Below are 22,277 nucleotides of genomic sequence, written 5' to 3'. Positions count from 1 at the left end.
ATCTAATTTCTTCCTTAATTTCATATGTGATGCATTGTTCTTTTCAGAAGGGCATAAGTGTTGTGGTACTTATCTGTCATACAGCACTTGGGAGTTTGAAGCAGGAGAATTAGTGTGAAGTTCAGGTCACCCTGGACTTTATATGCAATATCTGAACCAGCATAAACTACATAGTGAGAGCCTTCCTCCAAATAACTACAATATTTGGTGTGAATTTCCACATGTCTATGAAGTTCCTCACTGGGACTTGGTCTCTTGGTGGTCCCCACGAGAAAAAAATGTGTGGGGGGAGTTAGAAAATAAAAAAAGACAAGACCAAAGGTCAGGTGGAGGCCTGTTTCTTTGATTGACAAAGGACCTACATAACAATGGTATGGCATATATTTATACCTTTGCAAAATTAATATCATGAGACACAAGTTTGCCTGGTAACTAATGGCAGAAATTGTTCAAACATGATGCTTTTCTCAAGACTGAGGTAGTTTGACAGCTTTAGGCACTGTGTCATTTCCTGCCTGCACTCATATAACAGTTTGAGCTGCTCTCTTCTCTCTTTACTGTTTTGTGAAATGATGCTTGTTCAGTTGCAGTTGGAGAAAATGTGTTTTCAGAATTCTATAGAACTTTTCATTGTTAATTAACTTATTCATTTTTGCTAAAGATTTCTGGTCCAAAGATTATTGGTACATTGTTATACCAACTTATTCCTATAAAGTCCAAACATCCATAACAGCAATGAGTTACCAGTACAGCTGGCAATTCTCAGAAGTTGTTAATGATTTGAACTTTTTACAGGTAGCACATTATTATAGCTTTTTCCCCACATTTTGTGGTCATGCTTTTCTGCTGGATAGTTGAGACCAAGTTAAAATGACACTTATCTAAATAAGAATTAAATTTCTGCTATTGAACAATGTTAGTTAAATGTCGAGTGACCTTGGAGCCAAGTACAGCCCTTCTAGATCTTCTGTCAGTGTCAGCCATCTGGATGGGTAAGAACTATTGCTTGACAAAGTTACTTTCTGGGAAAGCTTAAGAGAATTTTTTCAGGGCTGGGGAGATGGCTCAGTAGAATAAGCACTTTCCTGGCGAGTGCAAAGGCCTGAGTTCAATCCCCTGTTCCACAAAAAAAAAATCTTCTCTACATATGACTTTCCTTAGGCACACACTTTCTTTTGTGGTCTCATTTTTTTAATCTGAAATTCATAGACTCAAAGGAGTCAGTGAAGGTATTGATGTTCTTAGTTCTCACTGACCTCAGAGGGCTAGGTCAAAATATTTGCTATCTGTTATCCACCTATCTTTAATGTTTGGTCTCAAAACTTCAGTTGTTAAACATACAGAAGTTTAATTCCCTCACCCCATAATTGAGGGAATAATCTTAACACTACTATCTTATCTAAATATCAAACACCTTAGACATAAAATAGAAATGCTATTTTCTAAAACCTATCCTTATACAATATTAATTGACAGCAGTTACATATATTCACACAGAAATTTGGAAATCACAACCATATGCAAAATTGCAGAATGATGTTTTCTGACATACTTAAATTTTAACTTTGACATAACTCTTTTTTTCTAATAATCTCTAATTCATAAGAAGTTTTTATCTATTTTTTGTTCTTCAATGGGATATACATCACAAATTTTGTGTTTATGGCAGAGGTTTGAATCTGAAAGTTTTATCACAATAATCAATTTTTACTTTAAACTTTGGGATACCCGTATGTCTGGAATTATGAATAAATTTATCACACTATGAGATTTAGTACTAATGAATTACCATGCACATGCAAAAAACTACATTTTAATTTGTGTTGTACTAAGATAATCTTTTATGAGAAAATCTTATTGTATTTTTTCTGAAAGCCTTTATCTTTTGATTAATTAACAAATTATTAGCGATGTCTCCTAAGAGTCTATGGAATTTTTTTAGTGCTCCTTATTAATGAATAAAGATTGGTCTTCCCTCTATCCACTATTGGAGTCCTATCCAGTAATCTTTCCCCACTCTAACCATTTTTTTTAGATTAGCTTAATTTTTTAATGACCTGTGAGAAAACTAATTTGGATATCACTTGAAACAGCTTTTAGCTCAGAAGAAAGCATGTTTTTAAATCTATATTCCAAATTATATTATGAACAAATGATACAAGAAAAATTTTTGAGCTCAAATATAAAAAAATAACAGCTGTTCACAGAATGCTGAAAAGATACACAAGGAAGTACATGGAATAGATGAGCAAACTTCTTTTTGGAATAAAATCTTTTCTATATAATGCATATGCACATGTTCTATTTTATTTTTCATTGAAAGTACTGGTAACCTTTGGCATAATTATCTCTGTATATTTTATCACCTATTTAGACCTTAGATTTCCATTTTACAGTAATGGCTTCCTATCGACATGATCAGTGCAGCTTACACATTGCCTGCGGGATAACTGGGCCCAAATATGAATGTCAATTAGTGGGAATAAGCAGAATTCTCTCCAAAAAGTTGCAAATGAAATTGTCTATGTAAGTCATAGTATGGTTGTAAACCTAATAACTTTTTATCATCTTTGCCACTTGGTCCATTTTATTTGTTTATTTATTTATTGTTCTATTTTTATTTTTAAATAGAATAAAATTTTTTTTAAAAAAACAGAAACAATACAGAATTTCACTAAACAAAACAGTAGAAATTAAACAATGGTTGTTATGAAGCATATTGTTCTCTTCAAAGTAGTTGTTCAGATTGCCAGATATTAGCATGCAAAATTGGTCCAAAAATGTTACTAAGAAAAAATAAAAACATTTAGTCATTAACTTCTCTTTTCAATAGACCAGAAGAAATCAGCAGTATAATTATCCAGGCTATGATGTATAAATTCATACATATCTTTTTCCTTCCTTATTTCCTGCTTTTGTCATTTTCCTCATCCCAGTTGTTCCTTCCCTTTGAGTAGATTCTTTCCCTTTCACAGTATCTGTTGTACCTTGTCATATTGGCCCACTTTGCTGTACTCAGAGTCTAGAGTGCTCACCTTTACGCTATGAAACCCATATTTTACTGTACTCCAGTACAGAAAATTTCCATGGGTCAGATTCTCAATCCTCATGAATAGCCAATAGTTAGTCAATGTGTTTTATAGCATCTCCAACGTAACTATGTATTCAGCACCAAGACACTGGCTGATATAGATTAAAGTATTTCATCAAGGACTGTAGATTAAACTTTTGCACTGGGACCACCTGCGTCCTGAAGTTCTCCTCATCATAAACCACAGTAAACCCAAATATGTAGTACTCAAATTATCAAAAATACATTAAGTTGCTTATTTTAATGTATTAAATTGTTGTACTTGCAAAAATGATTTTCTTATATCTATGATTGACAAGCATCAGCAAAATTATTTTGCCTCAATGCTTCATATTTATCTTAAATATTTACATTTCAAATCATTCAGATTTTATTTGATGTATGACGTTTGTCTTGTTTTACAATAACTAACATAAATTTCAGGAATTAGTGAAAATTTTGGATTATATTTTCTCTCAGGCTGTCATAAGTCATTTCTCCCCCAGGTTACTAGCACCTTATCACTAGTAATGACTTTCCTATTAAATAAGATGAAAATTCTCTTCCTTTCCTTACACTATTTCAGAATTTTGCAGTCCCATACGAGTACACCACCAAAGTTATTTTGATATCATTTCTTATAGAGAAGGACCCATATTAAACAGCAGAGTTATGGTAATCACAATTAAAATGAAATTTTGAAAGAAAATGACAAAACAAGTTCCAAGAATTTGGTAATAGGAACAATCTTCTTGTCTCAGACTATCACGGATGTCTTAGGCTATTTCTTCTGCTTTCGCCATTATTTGTTTCCTTCCCACAAAGCAAAAGGTTTAAGGTACACAGATAAGATTCTGAAGTTCATGTTGATAACCAAGCTCTAAGTTCTTCTTCCAGAGGAGGTCCATGCATAGTGGTAGACTTTGGGTTTAAACAATTGTTCAATGATTTTGTGTACAAACTTATGGTGAGAGAATGGGTAGCATTGTGTCAGTTCCTACTATATACATCTGGAGAGTTTTCCATTACATTGTGTTGGAAAGATATTATAGATAAACCTCAAATGTACATTGGTTTTCTATTAACTTTTGCTGGATTCTAAATATGATGGTTAATTTAACCATTCCTCTGTGTGCATTGTATTTGCCTGGAAAAGTTTACAGCAGATAGAGTAGAATAAAATAAGTGTAGGATATTGTTGCCTTGTTGATGATGGGGTAGCCATCAGCTCAACCTTTATCATTAGTAGTTTCACCTGGAGTTTGTTTTCTGTGCTTATGATCTGAGCCAGTAGCTCTACAATTTTCATCCTGTACAGATACAAGCAGCAGGTTCGGTACATTCACATCACTAATGTGTCCCTCAGATCCCTTCAGTTCAGAGCTACCTGAAGTATCTTTCTACTAGTGAGCACCTTCATGTCTTGTCACACCCTGGCAGCTTTTGTACTTCCATGACTGTACTATACAATTACAGTTCATGTTTTGTGAGCACTTCTGAAGTAATTTCTCTGTTTTCTGATCATTGGTCCTTTTCTAGTCATGGATCAAAATTCCTCTATACTACACTTCTCTGATTGTATAAGAAACCTTAACTTGAATGAATAAAAAATATATTTATTGTTTTTTTTTGGTGGTACCTTCTTTTGTTTATTCTTCATTTCTTTTAAAGTAACCTGAAAATGCAAGGAGAGATCACGTATCTTTAATTTATCAACTATAGCTTTTGAGTTTGCTGAATGCAGGAGATGCAGGAAAATAACAGATATCAGTAAGCAGGTCCACCCAGTTGCAGTGCACAATGTTACATCCATGTCCATCTGAATGAAGTGTTGTTTGAGGCAATTTAAATGTGTTTAGTTCATTGGGTTGACCAATTAAAATATATTCCAAAAGCAAGAACTTAGTGATTAAACAACAAAGACAGGGCCAGGAGAAAAGCTAGAAAACATGAGAGGGGCAAAATCATACATTTATACACACAAGATGATCAAGGCAATGGTCCCGAGAATCTCCATTATGTTTTAGAAACTAGCAGTTAATTGGTAGGATTCTCACCCTGATTGACTCTATATGCTGATACCTGTAAACTTAGCAACTGCACCAAGGATAGCAATGTGTAATCCTAGGGTCACGCTTGGACTTCCTGTCGTTTTGGTCTTCTAAATGCATAAAATGCTTCTAATATCATAACAATTACTGTTATACTGTCTCTCAAGTAAATGTCTGTTTAAAAAAGAGGTAACAAAAGAGAACAAGAGGCAAGAAGAAAATGTCATAGAACTGTATTATTACAGTACAGTATATGGTTAGATTTCCAAATTTCTGAGTAAAAACATGTAATTTTTGTCTATTTTATTTTTTTTCACAGTCTGTGGGAATTTAAAGTTTAACATAGCAATGATTGTTGGAAAATACCTGTTCCATGTTATTTCTAAGGCATTTGATATTCAGACAGATAGTGATATTAAGCTCAAATGCCTATGCTATAGGGTAATAATATCATTAAGTTTCTCTTCTGGAGGGTTAACAACTTAAGTTTGCAGACCAAAAAATTAGAAGAAAAGAAGGGCTACAAGCATAGCCAACATTTTGGCTCTAGCCCTTCAAGGTCAGTGAGGACTCGGGACATAAGTGAACCTGTACTGTAACATCCTGTAACTCAGTGATATCTCAAATTTTCTGATCAAGGAGATTATGGGGCTACAGAGGAAAGTGATCAATGATGTAAAGTGTGCCTAAGGAGAATCACCTAGAGAGAAAAAGAAATCTCTCAGGCTTTCACAGAGATCAAATTAGTCAAGCAATGGCCGTAACTCACCCACAGGGCTGACACTGACAAAAGATCTGATAACTGCTGTATAGCGTTTGAGGGTAAATCCTGAGGGTACTTGACTGACCTTGTCAGATACAAAAGTTACAGTTTTTGTTACATAGGCCTTGCTTTATCCTGGTCTTAATCATCCAGCAGAAAAGTATAAACACGAGGTATAAAAAGTAAAGCCCTATTAATATGCTGAATGGTAAAAGGCTCAAGTCAACAACTTCTTACATTGCAAGTTTTGCAGATAACCCACTACTATTATGGACTACTGGACAAATTGGATCATTTTGCTGAATTCAAAAATTACAATATTTGAATGGGAATGGAATACCCATCTCTGACAAAACTAAACAAAAAGGGGGATATACATGAAGGACCATTTTCTAGTGAAAAACATATGTATATGTCTGTATATACAAAATAAGATAGATATACAATTACTTTTATGGTTTATGTCTAGTTGTCACCCCCCCCCCAAAGCCTCATGTAAGTTATGGGAAAGATGAGGCTGGAGGAGCAAGGAGTGGCTTGAGGGGTGAGGTCATAGGACCAGGACAGGGCCAGAGACAGACGAACCTTTAAACTGACTAGCCTTTGCTTTCTCAGAGATGTGGAGAGGGTCATCCTGGACACAGCAGCTCCACAACCTCTCCTCCGGTATCTTGAAACCTCCAGTAATTGTGAGCTAAATAAACCTTTCCTTCCCTCATTTTGAGTGTCAGATAGTTGTCACAGCAACAAAAGAAGAGTAACTGATACAGAATTTGGTACCAGGAGTGGGGTCATTGCTGTGACTATACCTGATGATGTGGATTATAAGCTTTTGGGAATGGCTTATGGGAAGAGATGGGAAAGGTTTAGAGATGTCACCTACAAGTAAAGTGCTGGAACAGCTTGGTCTGTTCTGTAGGGAAGATTCTAGTCAGAGCTCAGGAAAGAAGATCAACAGAAAACCTGCCTGTAAAGACTAGGCTGTGGAGGTTTCTTCTGGGGAAAAAAAAACCTCTATACTGGTCATTGAATTCCAGATCATTTGTGTTTTGGTTTGGCAGAACATTCATCTGAATTTTGCCAGTGTCCAGAGACTTTGCCTGAGACTGACACTAAACATGGAAGACTGATTAATCTTTCAAAGGAAATCTCACAGCAGTCAAATATTGGGGCAGTGGCATGGCTGTTTTGGGGGATTTTCAGTCAGATTTATGTTGAGAATTAAGGGCAAAGATTCCAGCAGGATGATATAAAATGGTGTGAGTCTGGCCAGAAAGAAATTGCCAATAATCCTGTGGAATGCAAAGAGAATCTCCACAGCCAAAAAGCAACAAGAGAATAAAAAGATGGCCTGAGAGTATCACAGGAGGTGGCAGGGTCTCATCCTTTGCAACTTCAGAATTACAAGGGTGAGGGATTTTGCTTTGAGGAGAAATTCGCAGAGCCCTATGTTCCAGAATGGAGGCAGAAGCCACCCCAAGTTCCAGAATGGAGGCAGTGGTCACACTAGATTATAGAATGGCACTGGCACAAAGAATTTGTTTCTTTGAATCAGGGTCAGAATGCTCAGTGATCCAGGCACTCAACCCCTACAGCCAAGAGAGAGGAAAACCTGGCTACTGCTCCAGCTGGCAACAGATCTTGGCATCATCCACATGACATTGTTTTTAGGTACATACAGCATGCAGGAGTTCTGAGGATAAGAAGGGTTCCTCTCAGATTTGAGAAGAAGGCCTGGGAGGCCAGTCAGTGTGCCCCTGAAAGGGCAGTGTGTGAAGCTGTGAGTGAGAAGCTTATTCAGTGGAAACCCCAGAAGTTTTGAAAAGCCAGGAATGTAGATCATCTAAGAGAAACTGAAAAGAGGGAGAAAAGCTGGCCTAAGAGAAAAGCAATGAGAGCTACAACCACCAGAGGAGCAGAAGTGCCAGCGGGGCAGAGCCACATGGAGCTCACGATTTGCCACAGATTGCTTTGGATGTTCCACACAGGACTATAGGACTTAATGTTTGCTCAGCTAGATTTTGAACTTGTATTGGCCCCAATAGTTTGTATTCTCCTGTGTATACATTTTGGAATGACAATGTTTATCTTGTGCCTTTAAAAGTTGGATGCAGGGACTGTGGAAATAGCTCAGTAGAATAAGAGCTTGCCTGTCAAGCAGAAGGACCTGCCATCAATCCCTGGTTCAAAAAAAAAAAAAGACGTATTTAACTTTTTGCTTATATACTTATATGAGGGCTCGCAATTGGGAGTTTGCCTTGGATCTTGGAGGAGACTTGGGACTTAGACTTTTCAGCAATGCTGAAACTGTTGGGACTTTGGCAGCTCTTAGAGATGGACTAAAATACCTTTTGCAGAAAGGGATGTACATGAGACTTTGGGGGTGGAATGTTATGGTTTGTGTCTAGCTGTCCCCACTCCCAAAACCTCATGTAGGTCATGGGGCAGACACAGCAGGAGGAACAGTGAGTGGCTGAGGGGCGGGGCCAGAGGACCAGGGCAGAGGTGGAGGGGTGGGGCCAGAGAGTCACAAACCCTTAAACTGGCTAGCCTGTGCTTTCTCAGAGATGTAGAAAGGGTCATCCTGGACACGGCAGCACTCTAGCCTATCCTCCAGTGTCTTGAAACCTGCAATAACTGCAAGCTAAATAAGCCTTTTCTTCCCTCATTTTGAGTGTCAGGTACTTGTCCCAGTAAAAAATGAAGAGTGACTTAAACAGCTACTTTTAGTTCAATGAGAAGAAAAATTTGTACTAATAGTGTTTAGACAAGATATCATGTCTGCATCTTGTACTATGAATAACTACTACAAAGACAACAATATGCAATTTATTAATTATTGTAACTGTCCTACTAACCTGCTTTGAAACTGTTGCATTCTTTCTCAATAAAATTAATTAAAAAATAAAATATTTTCCTACGTCCTCTTCTTCAAGAAAGATTTGTCAAAAGTACATTTAAAAAAAGAAATTGGCAGAAGACACTGTTCCAAGATGATTCTGTTTTAATTTTTTATTTCCAAATAGAATGAAAAGTAATTTAAAAATAAACAGAAATGATACAGAATTTCACTGAATAAAATAATAGAAATCCAATGTTGGTTTTTATATTCCATAATGTTGTCCTCAAATTAGTTGTTTAGATTACAAGACATAAGCATGAAAAATTAGTTTAAAAATGCTACAAGAAATTTAAAAGAATAAAAATTTAAACATTAACTCTTCTATTCAATAAACCAGCAGAAATCAGTAGTACAATTATTCAAACTCTCCTGTCTATATACGTCAGTATATATCTTTCCCCCTTTAGTTTACTATGTTGTGTGCCAGATGTAATTGCTGAGCTTGAAAATTACTTCATGATTTCTTACACTACTGTAACACTGTGTGACAGAGGATCAACATTTATGGCAGAAAATAGATTTTCTTACAGTGTAAGGAAATACAGTATAGCTATATCCAAGTAACAGTGAATGCCCAAGGAGATAAGAATGTTTTACTCCACATAAAATACATTTTCTCTTCAGATATGTTATAGAAGTGGAAAACAGGCAAAAGCACAGTGGTATCTGCTCCACCTGTGTGTGAAACACTGACTTCCTTTATCTCAGACTACCACCTTTTCAGGTGCTCAAGATGGATGAGTGACCTTGAGCCAGTGAAGCATGAATCCATTTAATCTTAAGCAAGTTCATGGATCATGTACAGGCTGCAGTTTATACGCCATGTGCCCCTCTACTATGAATGTTCTTTGCTAATGTTCGGTATCACTTATTTTTTTAAAAAAAATCTTGTTCATAACTCAAACACTGAGCTCGCTTGTAAGTTGTCTGTTCCTAGTGACTGAGTCATAGACACCACACCCTCTGCATGTAACTCCCTGAAACTCAAACTACAATCATATGTGATGGTGTCCAGATTCTGGGTATTGTAGGAAAGTCAGAAAGAGCACATATACCTATTTGGTTTCATCTTCCCCAAAGTTGCAAGCCTCTCAACTCCAGAAGAAGAATCGAGTCCATACTTAAACGCAAATTGAGTATAGTGGCTGAAATCAGGGGGCCTCTAAGAGAAGAATGTGAAAATAAGACCTCCATATGCCCAGGGATACTCTTCATCAGACACATTTGAAGCACAGAACCTTGTATGATTGTCTGTTTTCCTTTTCATTGTCAGTATCTCTTGGGCTTCGTATGATGCAAAGAAAATTTGTTTTAACTTATCTCATGGTTGGGATGTTTAAGATAATGCATCTGTAGTTGCTGAGCTTTTATAGGGATCACCTGTGCAGCAAGAAGAAGCTAAGAATGGCAAGGAGAGATCATAGTTAAGATAGGAAGCAAGAAATCTCCAATTGTCTAGTGTTGCTCTCATAACAACTGCCTCGGGAGCACTAACTGAGATCTCATAAGGACTCCTGTGATGATTTCCAAGGCCAGAGCAGTTCCATGACCTTTCACATCTTTCCTGGCTTTTCTTCATAAACACCATATCACCTCTTATCATCACACTAGACCCATCTGTCACTAGAATTTCTGCTGCTGGCATGAATACCCAACAGACAAAACTTAAAGAGGAACGATTTAGTATGGTTCATGGTTTCAGACCATGCTCAACTGGCTCCAGGATAGAAGTGTCATGGTGAAATGTATGGCAGGAGGAGATTCCAGGAAGGTGTTTTGGAGAAAAGTTGCTCACCTCATGGTGACCACAAGTACAGAGTTTAAGAAAGCCGGAGTAGTGAGAAATAGAAGGTAGTGAGAAATAGAAATACCATTCAAAGTCATGATCTCTCCAACCTACTCTCTCTACTTGGACTGCCACACCTAATTACCCACTCAGCTACAAACTGTTCAGTGGAGTAGCCCATTAATGAAGTCAGTTTCATCGTGATTCAGTTCAGTACAGTACTCCTTAAGTCAGTCAAAATAATGAGCAATCAAGTTCAAATGCAAGTTAATGAATTTTCACACTTTAACAAGTCCAATAGAAGTGCACAGCACCGAGGCCTCAGTGAATTCACATTAGCAAGGAAAATAAGTAATATGTGGAAATTTCTTGGTAAAAAAGACAAAGCAGTGTGCAAACTACTGTTCTGTCTGCACAGAGTGGGCAGCAGTGGGTCCATTGGCAGCACGTGTTTCATGAGCATCTTCCAAGCCATTGTTATCAGCTCCAGGGACTCCAGATGAGCAAATCTTAAAGTGAAGATTCAAAAGTATATTGGCTTCTTCTTGTGCCTGGGTCCTACAGAGCCTTATAAATGCTATTTTCTTTTTGTACATGACTGGGAACAGAAACAATAGAAACATCACAAGACTACAAAATTATTTATACTTTTATGGCTTATGTCTACATGTCTCCCCAAAGCCACATGAAGTCATAGGTGGGGGGTTTTCAGAGGTGGCTAAACCTAGTTTGTGGTTGAGTCATGGTGCAATGCCAGGATTAGCAGTGCTAGGATCAAGGGTGGGTGGCGACTAAATCAATCCACTGATTGATTTGGCATTACTTTAACCTTAGTAGCCTAAGAAAAATGGTCAGAAAGACAATGTCAAGACCCCTATTGTCATTTTGTTATCTTCTGCCCACCATAGACTACTTCTCTGCAAGGCCTGCCTACCTTGGAACCAGTTAACTGTGGATTGAAATCTCCATAAACTAACTTCTCAGGAAAAACTACAACTCTGTTCAAGTTGGCAATAAACTGGCTGCATTCAAAGTAAACTGAAATTATTGAGATCATGTGTCAGCTTTGAGCTTTTGGATGTTTCAAACACTAGCAGAGATTTTTTGGAAAAGACTGAACTGGGGCTTGTTTCAGCTTTGAACAGTTGAGCTTTACTTCTCAACCAATGAAACACTCCCAAACTGGGAAGAAATAGAGCCTTTTATGAATAAGTCAGGGAAGTTGACTTTGCTCGTATCAGAAGGGACAAAGAAGTAGTCTTGCAGAGAAGTAGTCTATGGTGGGCAGAAGATAACAAAATGACAATAGGGGTCTTGACATTGTCTTTCTGACCATTTTTCTTATGCTACTAAGGTTAAAGTAATGCCAAATCAATATGCTCAATTTCTTGAGGTTACAAATGATGTCATCACATCCTGAGCTGACTTTTTCTTTCTTGTTCTTCCATAGCTCAGTGCTTGCTTTTCTGCACATAGACCTTGGTCATATTCCACAGCACTGCACAAAATTATTTCCAAAATTAAACTCAATATTTTCACACGGGTTGATCTGAATTCCTTTGCATTTCCTTAAGCATGTCCTTCTCCTTTGCAATAGTATGTGGTCTACTGGGTGAACATCCTGGGTGGGGCTGGGAAGAATGCTGTTGTATTCAGATGCTATCAGGTGGAATGGTCTGGGGACATCTACAAAGCACATTTGTTAATAAATTTGGTTCAGGTCTGTTAAAATAAATAAATAAACTCAATATTTCTGCACAATGTATTTTGTACTCTGTATTATTGAGTATTTATTTCTGGTGTTGTGAAGCTAGTATTCATTAACCTTTTTTTTTCTTTTTAAAATGTATTTAGTTGTTACAGGGTCTCACTACACAGCTCAGACTCCTACTGATCCTCCTATGTTTAGCCTCCCCACCACTGGAATTGCAGGCTTATGCCACTAAGCCCAAACTCTGTGGCTGGCTCAGCTTGCCCTGGGCATGGGGCTGGCATGACACATGGTGCTGGTGATCAAACTGTGGTCTCTGTGCCTGCCTAAGCAGGTGCTTTAGTCTGCTGAGCTAACATGCCAGTCCTAGAATTCATTATTTTTGATTAAGTGATATATATCTCATCTAACATCTGGGAGATTGTACTGCCAGGATATCCACATATTTGACTTCAAATAATTAAGGTGGGTCAACCTGAAAAACTTATTATTTTTTATAACACAAGCAAGAACACTGCTTAAAAGGTTTTAACATCAAACTTAATTTCTATTTCAAATGTATAGTTAATAATTTAATCCTTTTAACCATGTGACCCCCTGAAAGCCCAGTCCTTAGCCGTTGCTTGTGCTAACAGAATCTGTACCATACAACTTGTCTTCTGGCCAAAAGGTCATCCAGCTGCAGCAAGGTCATGTCATATTCATTGTGTTCTTATCATCCACAGGTGCTTTTACACAGTGAATTTAATAAATAAATAAACTCAATATTTCTGCACAATGTATTTTGTACTCTGTATTATTGAGTATTTATTTCTGGTGTTGTGAAGCTAGTATTTATCTTTTTTTTTTCTTTTTAAAATGTATTTGGTTGTTACAGGGTCTCACTACACAGTTCAGACTCCTACTGATCCTTTGATATATATATATCAAATCTTCTCTAGATAATTATTTTTGGTCTTAATAGGACCATTATTCCTTCTGGGATACACACACACACACACACACACACACACACACACACATTTCAATTGAGTATATGCCTAGAAATTGAATGTGTGGGACATTAAGTTTGATACTTCAGAGCATACACTAAAATATATATGAACTTGAAATATTCCAGCAACATCACACTGCCTTTTTCATTTATTTATTTATGTATGTACTTGTTACAGGGTCTTGCCATGCAGTTCAGACTCATAGTGATCTTTCTGTCTCAGCCTCCCCAGTGCCAGGATTACAGGCATGTGCCATTATGCCCAGTTTCAGTGCCTGGCATGGCATGCGGTACCAGGGATTAAACTTTGGTCCTTGAACTTGCCAGGTAGATGCTTAGACCACTGAGCTATCTCCCAAGCCTCTGTCTCATTTTTCTAAAAGCTGAACCCTTGCTTGTTGGAGCTTTCATTCTGAACAGTTAAGGGGTGACCTGTGGGTGTGGACAGAATGAGAGGAGATTCCAGGACTCATCCCTAGAACAGCTCCTTCTGCATCCAGAGGTCAGGGCTTAGGACACCCTGTAAAAATATCAAGACTCAGGAGGCCAACAAAAATATTTCATTCGTAAAGACCTCACTTCAGACATGCACATCACCCAGTTGATGTCTGTAAATTGGAAAATGGTTACACCAAAATCTCCTCACAGGTCTATAAGAGGGCAGAAGATGGAAGGAAAGAAGCCACAGTTACAGACAACTTCGGTGGAGAAACTACAGAAGCCGAAGGGTCACAGAACATTTTGCACTGGCTCCCCAGGGGCAGGATAGCTGCTCTGGACAGCTTGAAGTCTCCCCACAGCAGCAGAATTGCAAGGTGTCTTACAAACATTTTGTAATGCTACCTCACAGGAAGCTTGCACACCTGGTTGCATCACATAAGAGGATAGACTGCAGACAGGAGCAGAATGGGACAGAGGATTTGTCCTGCCTGCCTGTGGGAGGTAAGTGCCCCGTTGTGAATGGAAAAATGACATCCCAACAGAACACATCTCCTTGGCACACCAGACTGCCTGGCGGAGCCTCAGAAGCAAGCAAAGTCTTCGTCTGACCTCTTCCTGCCCTGTACAGAAAGGTGGAAGGTGAAAAGGCCAGTGGTAGGGGTGCAGAAAATATGTAGCCCTTTTATATGGCTTGGAAAAAGGCACTCAAGTCTCAAGTGGCATATCAGGCAATTTGTCTGGTAAGGGCGCCAGGGACCTCAGGTGAGCAGATCCAGGCAAATGTGTGGTCACAGTTCTCCAAATGTCCAGTGCTTCTGTGGTCAAGGTCTGAGGTTTCTGGTGTAAATCTACAGATGTTTCAGATGACCTGGCACCTGGAATAGTCCGTGTTCTTTTTCTTTATAGCATCCTGTGTTTGCTGAGGGCAACAGCACCAGAACGGAGCTCTCCTTTCTCTGAGAGCAGTGCTGCTGCTGGAAAACAGCTCGAGTCCCACTGAAAAGTCACATCCAAGTCAAACCTGAGAGTCTTATAGTAAGTAGGTTATGAGACTCTCTGAAAATAGGGGCCTGCTCTAACTTGGGAGGAAGGACTGTGACAACAAGTGACCAAGGTAAGTCTGAGCACACAGGCCTTGCTGAGTTTCCTCATTCAGCCCATTACCACTAGATCATGCCCCTTGTGCAATCACATTTCTACACAGCTTCCCATTCAATCTGCATCTAATCTAAGGATGAAAACAGCTTACCTGAGCCTTGGGACTTTATTTCTAGAGAGTCCCAAGTTATGTACAGCTTTGAATAAATGAATATTTCGCTTTGCTCTTCTTAACCTATTCCTTGTTATAGGCGTGTAGGTCATGACTCTTATGATAGCCAAAGGAAGGCGTCACAGCTTTCTGCCCCGACATCCTTGATCTCTTTATGCCTTTTATCTATAGTCTAGAGTTAACCTCACTAGCCATTCCACATTTCTATTTCACTTCCTCTTACATGTCAACAAGCTGCAGAAAAGGCCTTCGAACCACACAGTCCCTAGGAAAAGAATCATGGGAAAAATTAATCAGCGTTTTCATAGAAACACAAGTATTCAGACTTGTTTCCAAATGGGATACAGGAGCCCTACTTACATGTGATGTAGTTAGGTGAAGAGGGATCTTCTAGGGAAAGGAGAATGGCTTTGTAGTCTCCTGCCAGGTTAGATTCTGAGGGACTAGGATACAGTGTCATATAGTTTATACTTTACATTTACTAAATTCCATTACACGCAATATCCCTGTGAGATGTGTTGCTGTGGACCACACAGAGAAGGGCTATGTAGAAAGAATATTCTCCAAGAGGTCAGGTAATGTTCCCAGGTCAGTGCTTGAAAGTGTCTTGTCTCAAACCAGAGTCTCCCACACCTCAAACAACCTTCTGACTGGTCAAACCACTCCCATTCAATTCTAGTGGACCGGCCAACCTCACAATGGGAGAACCATCCCAACATCTGATTCCTTCCTAGATTGTTTACCCTCCCTGCTCTCAGAGAATCTGGCCCTGAAATAGATATCCTCATAGGCTGGGGCCTGATGTTCTCAGGAAAGAGAGAAAAAAGAAAAAGAAAAAAGAAAAAAGAAAAAAGGCAACTTTTTTTTTTTAAATAGAGCCCAACACAAGGACATGGTTGTCTTGCAGGGATCTGCTATTCTTTTAATAATATTCTTTCGGACAATGGAACACTCCAGAATTTTCTCTGGAACCATCTATGACATATAAGTAGATTGAAAATCTTAGACAAATGTTTCTTCCTCACTCTGACCCCTGCCCTGCCGTGCCCTGCCCTGCCCTACCCAACATTATTCTCTATAGAAATGACATTGTACCTTTTCTGAGAATCTGGATCTTTTATGCGGATATTACTGATTTAAAAAACTATGTAGTGAAATAGGCAGAGTTTATGCTGCTTGCAAGATCCATCGCTATGGAAAAACAAAACAAAACAAAACAACAACAACAATAATAATAAAAGGCTGCGACCCAATTTCTATCTTGTCTCTTAACAAATGGTAGATACCTATTGTTCATAAATACACTGATTTTTCTCCATTAAGCTAATGAAGGTTGATATACTTTCCCTTAGTGTGTGTGTGTGTGTGTGTGCATTTCCTTTAGAATCCCAAATAAAGGCTGACCCATATGTGATTGTTAGTTGGCTTTTCCATAAATTGCCCTGTGCTGTGCTCCACTGACAGCATGGTGCTCCTGGAGATAGGATTTTTCTCTCTCAGAGCAGAGCCATCTTCTGCATGGTGGTTTTTAGTGGCTGTGCACTGCTGCGCAAATCAGGACCACCACAAGGGCATATCCTGAAGACTTCCAGCCTGGAAAGCTCACTTACTATGAACAAGTGACATCAGATTCTTGTTGCCTTGCAGGGATCTGCTACTCTTTTAATAATATTCTTTAGGACAAATAGAACATTCCAGAATTTTCTCTGGAACCATCTATGACACATAAGTAGACTGCAAATTTTGGACAAATGCTTCTTCTTCACTCTGACCCCTGCCCTGCCCTGCTCAACATTATTCTCTAGAGAAATGACATTGTACCTTTTCTGAGAGTCTGGATCTTTTATGGTGATATTACTGATTAAATAAAGTATGCAGTGAAATAGGTAGAGTTTATGCTGCTCGCAGGATCCATGGTTATCTTCCTTATGCCTTTGATTTCTTCAAACGCTGGTGAAAATGGATTCTTCTGTAGATAGCAGAAGAGCATAAGCTCCATCCCTCAGAGGAGGTAGAAACAGACTTTGTACTACACGGGAACCAAACAGGGTTCAGCCAGGGGCACCACATGTCCTTACAGCAACGAAACAGTTCTCTATTATTTAAGTGCACTGTGGCTGACACTGCTGTCTGCACAGCTGAATGAGAATTGGTATTCCAGATTAAAGTTCCAAGCCATAGTGATGAAATAGAACAAAGAATCCTCCAGGGTAGGGGGAGAGAGAAAAGAGAGGTGAGCCCCGTTCGACCTCCTCCATCAAGTCTAGGTCACTATCATGTATCCAAAACCAACGCAAACCCCTTCACTGTTTTTGTGGGGAGTCTCCATTTGTTCCATCTGCACCTTCTCATATAACATATTATTTGATACAACTCTGTGTGTCCCCTATGTAACCTAGACATCCAATGAATCAAGGAGTACGCTTAGAGACCGAGACTTCAGCCCTACAATTGACAACCTCAAAAGTCTACAGATATCCTGCAGTGCTTTGTCAATTACCAAGAATTTGTACTCTCTGATCTACAATGTCCTCTATTCAGGATGCTCTGTACAATATGCCTTTCTTTTAAATTAATTCAGCCTTCCCTTCTAGTATCACCCCCAATAAACCATTTTCATACAAAAGACTCAGTAAAAATTTTCTCCTTTGTTAAACATACCATATGGCTAACAGGAAGAGATGTTATCCAATTCCAGAAAGGAGCAATCTAATAACTTTATAGTAATTTTTTTCCAAGACCCTCTCCCAATGAGACCACACTTCTGCCTATGCAAACTCTACCCTGACATTCTACCCATCCCTTTCCTACATTTTATACTGTGTGTGTGTGTGTGTGTGTGTGTGTGTGTGTGTGCATGTGTGCACCTGGTGCTGGGAAATTCAACCCAGAGCCTCGCATATACTAGGCAATTGCTCTGCTGCTGAGCTACAATCCCAGCCATTACATTTTCATTCTCTCTCTCTCTCTCTTTCTCTCTCTCTCTCTCTCTCTCTCTCTCTCTCTCTCTCTCTCTGTATTTTAGTAAGGGTCTACAGGATCTCATTACGTTGATCAGAGTCAAGTGATCTGCCTGTGTTCAGCCTCTCAAGTTCTGGGATTACAGGCACACACCACCACACCATCTCAGCGTGCCCCAGGGGCAGGGCCAGCACAGCACACTGGGCAATCGAACCCTGGCCACTGCGTCTGCCTAAGCAGGTGCTTTAATCCACTGAGCTATTTGACCAGCCCACATTTTCTATTTTAATCAATCTATTCTATTCTCCCAAACCCATTCCCAAATATGCTTAAAACACCCTAACTTGAAAAATCAAATCTTATTGTTAACACAACCTAACCCCTTAAAAGAGAAGCTAGTTATATATAGGAATACAGTATGCATTTGTTTTCTATGAGATTTTAAAACCACTTTATCGAGGTATAACATATAAAAAGCTTTAGGCATTTAATGTATACAGCCTGACACATTGGGAGGTAAGGATACATCAACAAAGCTATTACCACAATCAACAACACAAACTAATCTAGCACCTCCAAACATCTGTTGCTTCATTTTTATACTTTTGTTGATTTTCTTTCTTCTTCTTTGACAAAAGCCCTTAACATAGATCTACCTTCAGAGCAAATGTTTAATTAAGTGTGCAGTATGTTATTGCTAATTCTGTGCCTTACATTGTACCTATCTATAGAACTTTCTTATCTTCATGATTGAAACTTGGTACCATTTGACCAACACAGGAACGAAATTTCCCCGTTTCCCTCTCCTCCAACCCTCGTTAACTATGGATGTGCTTTCTGCTTATGTCGATTTGACTATTTTAGATTCCATGTAAGTGCTACCATACAATACTTATCTTTCTGGCCTCTATTTTATTTCACTTGCATGTCTTCAAGAGTAAACCACATCACTGCAAATGACATCATTTACTACTTTTCTATGGCTGGATAATATCCTGTGTATGCATGTGTAATATTTTCTTTATCCATTCATCTCTGAACATTTAGTTTTTTCTCCATCTCTTAGTTGTGGCCATAAACATGGAAGTGCAGGTATCTCTTCAAGATACTGGGTTCGTTTCTTTTGGCTATATGTTTATAGTAGGATTGCTGGATCACACAGTAGCTCTAGTTTTAATGTTTGAGTGATATTCATACAGTTATCCATACAGCTGTATCAACTTGCATTCCCATGAATGGAGTACACAAGGGTCTCATTTCTCTATGTCTCTCTAACACTTGTTGCCCTGAGATATTATTTCACTGTTTTCAACCATTTCCATCTTTTTTACTATCAAGAATTGTGAAAAGTCTGAGGCTTTCTCCCACCCGTAAACTAGCAATTTAGCCTGCTACCATTTTACAGATGTTGGGAAGATATAGGGTCAGAGACAAAGGATTTTGTTACTGATAACACCAAAGCATCTGGTCTTAGGGGAGGATCTAGGCAAAATATTATTATCAATGTTCTGCTTTTTTTTCTTTGTACAGAATGAGAAGCATGCAGTTACTAGCTTAGATTATAAGTTGCAAACACAAAACAACAGGAGAGACTGACAATGCAGAAACAGGGATTGTGTGGTTTTCTCATTAGTTCTTTTTTTGTTTTGTTTTGTTTTTGTCTTTTTGTTGCTGTTGTGGCTGTTTTTGCCGGAACCAGGGATTGAACTCAGGCTCTTGTACTTGCCAGGCAAGCGCTTATTCCAGTGAGCCATCTCCCCAGCCCCTTCTCATTACTTCTTGCAAACATTATCTGTAATCTCGTTTGTGCTGAGTGTGCTGCTCCATTAGCCACTCATAGTCATAGATAAAATAACATTAACTGACGTGTTCAGAACCACGCACCGTATGTTGAACAGGCTTACAAACATGAACTTTTTATTTAAACTCTATTAATCTGGAATTCCTGGGGCTCATCAGGATGACCCAAAATATCCTGAAAAGGCAGGTAGTAGAATGAACACATCTCTGATCACTTTATGAACATTAAATAGAAAACGTGTGTGTGTGTGTGTGTGTGTGTGTGTGTGTGTGTGTGTTACCAGGGATTAAACTCAGGGCCTTGTGCTTTCCAGGCAAGCGCTTAGCCTCCTGAGTTATCGCCCTGGCCCAAAAACAAATTATTTTAAAAATTTAAGTTTATATCAATTTGGGAGTGTAGCCACACAGGAAAAAGAAGTTCAAGTGATTTATTGGTTTTGTTTTTGAGACAGTTTCACTACATAGTAGAAGCTGATCTTGAACCCACAAAGTAGCCTAGACCTCAAATTTGTGAAAACCATTTGCCTCAGCCTCCCAAGTGTTGGTAACACACACATAAACCGCCATGTTTGGCTCTTTTAAAGGAACTTTAAACCAGTATTTTAAGAAAAGAAGGAAAGGAAAATAAATTTCAAATATATAAGATAGCTAAGATAATTATACGATTAATTTATATAAATAGTATTTATATACTACTAATTTCCAAAAGAAAAGTTTGTGCTTACATTGATCAGTTTCGCATATCTATACTTTGTAATCTGAGTGACAGTGGCGACAACTTGGCGCAGGGTGCCACTCTCTGATTCTGGGCTGTTCAGTCTGTAGTGTGAGAAAACTATGCATTTCCGAACTCTTGCGTTCATACTGAAATTTCTAATCACTAATTTATATTAACTATGCCAATTTAAATCAGAACTAATTGGATTTTCATTTACTACTTTTTATTTCAATTTTTGTTAAGTCCATGTTTGCAGTACGTAATAATTATGCCCATGTTGAAGATAACACGCAGCACATTAACCATTGCTAATTTCCTACTACCTTTTTTTCAAATTCTGTATCATCGTTTTAATTGTTTTTCTCTCTTTAAAATAAAAAACAAAAACAAAAACCTACCCCCAAAACAGTATTTTATCTGTACATCCCAAGTTGGAAATTCCTTAAGGGCAAAAGGAACCATAAATGTTAAGTGACGGTTAGTAATTCTGGTGGCCGTTTTTGAAACTATTACATGTATGTATGACATATTTTTATTATATAGTTCATGCTATTAAACATTTATTTTTCAAAATGTAGTATCTTAAAATGTAACTTAAAATATTATGTATATATATATATATATATATAGGTACATATATATATCGAAAAATATGATTAAATAAATGATTATGTTATTGTCACTAAAAATTAAAGTGTTACTTTTTTGGGGAAAAAAAAAAGAAACAGAGAAACCCAAAATACAAATACAGTAAGTGCAACATAAAGGATAATAAAAATCAGGGAGATCTTTTGCAAAAGGGCGGGTGATGAGATGGTGTGCGGACAGGAGGGGAAGGGGACAATAAGAGAATTAAAATGTGTTATGCACATGTTCTGACACCACGATGGACATAATCATTATGTACTGCAAACATAAAGACAGTTTCATAAAATTGAAATAAAAAATAGCAAATGAAAATCCAGTTAGTTGATTTAAGTTGGCATAGTTAATATAAATTAATGGTTAAAAATTTCAGTATGAACGCAAAGAAAGAGTTCGGAAATGCACACTTTTCTCCCGCTACAGACTGAACAGCCCAGGACCAGTGAATGACAACCTGCGCCAAGTTGTCGCCACTGTCACTCGCTCAAAAAAAATCCAGCGTTTCTGGAATGAAAAGAAGTCTGTTCTAGGACCGTTCAGGATGAGTGTGGAATACCTGGTTACTTAGGAAGAAGGTAGGGAAGAAGGGTACAGACATGACACGGAAATGGAAACAGCACCCCCAAGAAAAGGTACAGCACGAAGAAAGGAGCGTGCTCAGCAGCACTTTTTCCAGGGCTGCTGAAGGGACGAAGGAAGGGACGCGGGGACAGCCTGGACCGGGCCTGAAAAGCAAGCCGTCCCTTCTCTGGAGTTCTGCTCGAAGGCTCTGGGAGGAAGCCCGTGGAGCCACGGCTGGACTAGCCACAGCCCGCGGACCTTGGACCCTCCACGACTCTCTACCTTACAAGGGACACACCGTCAACAGCCTTCGCTCAGACTCGCTGAGGACCAGCTACGCCACATACCGCTCCCGCCCTCATTGGTCAGCAGCTACTGCTAGTCTCGGTCGTTGTTAGCGGCAACGGAGGCGGGCATAGCTTTGGTCGCTAGGATACACCCCGCATTTCCGCTTCTCCCGCCCTCATTGGTCAACAGCAACTGCTAGTCTTAGTCGTCGTTAGCGGCAACGGAGGCGGGCACAGTCTTGGTCGCTAGGATACACCCCGCATTTCCGCTTCCTTTCCCCTATTGTAGAATCCGGCAGGCCAATCTCTTTCGTTCG

At 38.7% G+C, this 22,277-nt stretch overlaps 1 pseudogene; it reads left to right on the top strand.

Annotated features, from left to right (window-relative positions):
• LOC105744013 overlaps nt 1–21,680 on the top strand; it is a 58,205-nt pseudogene extending 36,525 nt beyond the window's left edge.
• Nucleotides 21,681–22,277: the final 597 nt, after the last annotated feature.

Source organism: Octodon degus, unplaced genomic scaffold, assembly GCF_000260255.1.
Source record: "Octodon degus isolate 3935 unplaced genomic scaffold, OctDeg1.0 scaffold00206, whole genome shotgun sequence".
NCBI lineage: Eukaryota > Metazoa > Chordata > Mammalia > Rodentia > Octodontidae > Octodon > Octodon degus.
This window is presented reverse-complemented; position numbering and strand designations above follow the sequence as displayed.